A 1,621-nucleotide genomic window follows, 5' to 3' on the forward strand; every position below is an offset into this window, starting at 1 on the left:
TATCTTCATTATTGCACCCTATTGCTTAGACATTTTTACATGAAAGATCAGATAGTAAATACTTCAGGGTTCGTGGTCCACATACAGTCTCTGTCCCATATTCTCTGCTTTGGGGATTTTTTTTTTTTTTTAAAAACAATGCTTTAAAAACATTTTTAGTTTGTGGGCCATACAAAAACAGGCTAAAGGCCTTCATTAGCAAACCTTGGCTTAGAGCAGGCACATGATGCCTAGAAAACAATAGATAAGCGACCTGTTTTACTTAATCATTTGGAGACATTTGGGTTTTTCTTTTTTTTTTTTTTTTGACAATTGTTACTTAGTTTTTATTTCATAATCATAAACTTAACTCTGCAATCCAGCTAGGCATGGGAGAGAACAAGGAAAACATGGAACCCAAAGGGAACTGCAGCGAGAGCACAAAGATTCTAGGATACTGCGAGCAAATGGGGTGGAGGGGTGCTCTCCTGAGCTACAGAAGGAATGGTCTGGTGGTTAAGATAAAACACAAGTCAAACTTATTCGAGTTGTCCACAGTCAGCAATGGTGATCTTCTTGCTGGTCTTGCCATTCCTGGACCCAAAGCGCTCCATGGCCTCCACAATATTCATGCCTTCTTTCACTTTGCCAAAGACCACATGCTTGCCATCCAACCACTCAGTCTTGGCAGTGCAGATGAAAAACTGGGAACCATTTGTCTTGGGTCCAGCATTTGCCATGGACAAGATGCCAGGACCTGTATGCTTTAGGATGAAGTTCTCATCTTCAAATTTCTCCCCATAGATGGACTTGCCACCAGTGCCATTACGGCGTGTGAAGTCACCACCCTGACACATAAACCCTGGAATAATTCTGTGAAAGCAGGAACCCTTATAACCAAACCCTTTCTCTCCAGTGCTCAGAGCACGAAAATTTTCTGCTGTCTTTGGAACCTTGTCTGCAAACAGCTCGAAGGAGACGCAGCCCAAGGGCTCGCCGTCGACAGCAATGTCGAAGAACACGGTAGGGTTGACCATGGCTAGTAGTACAGGACTTTCCTCGGTGGCAGCGTCTGCAAAGCCGACATTTGGGTTTTTCTTCACACCGCTTCCGACCATAAAGTCTGATTCACTGGAGTCTTGTAGTTAGCTGTCTTGTTTGAATGCTCTCCAAGAATTCAGGAGTGAGGCTGTGTGGCCTGCTTTCTGCTGAACATATCCTGAGGCCTCAGGACCAGAAGTGATTGATTGATGTGCAAGAAGCAAACGGCCTCTTGTCTTCCACTGACTGCAATAAAACCATCAGCACTAATAAGAAAACAAGCTCCCCACTGAGAAGCCAAAGGAATGGGCCTGCTTCTAGGATGGTATGATTTTGCCTTCCCCAGTCATGGATTATACTTCCAATTAGCTCCAACCCTCATGGCATCCTGTACAGCATCTCTTGGGGAGATGTCTGGCCAGTTCACACATGTCAGGTGTTATATTAGTAACACACCTCCTGGTATCAATACAACAGACCTGGTGTTTGCTTTCTGACTCATAGACATGGTTTCCATGGAACTGAAGTACATACCACCAACAATGCCCAGTCTGTTCCACATACAGACCCTTTCGGGGTGTCTGCCCTAAAGCAGACTAGA

At 44.5% G+C, this 1,621-nt stretch overlaps 1 pseudogene across 1 annotated transcript; it reads right to left on the reverse strand.

The window, feature by feature from the left end:
* Positions 1-285: 285 nt before the first annotated feature.
* Positions 286-1,394, reverse strand: LOC100429388 (peptidyl-prolyl cis-trans isomerase A pseudogene; annotated as a pseudogene). The gene has a single exon (XR_001445323.3). The product of XR_001445323.3 is annotated as a peptidyl-prolyl cis-trans isomerase A pseudogene (transcript).
* Between the last annotated feature and the right edge of the window lie 227 nt (positions 1,395-1,621).

This window comes from Macaca mulatta, chromosome 6, assembly GCF_049350105.2.
Source record: "Macaca mulatta isolate MMU2019108-1 chromosome 6, T2T-MMU8v2.0, whole genome shotgun sequence".
Lineage (NCBI taxonomy): Eukaryota > Metazoa > Chordata > Mammalia > Primates > Cercopithecidae > Macaca > Macaca mulatta.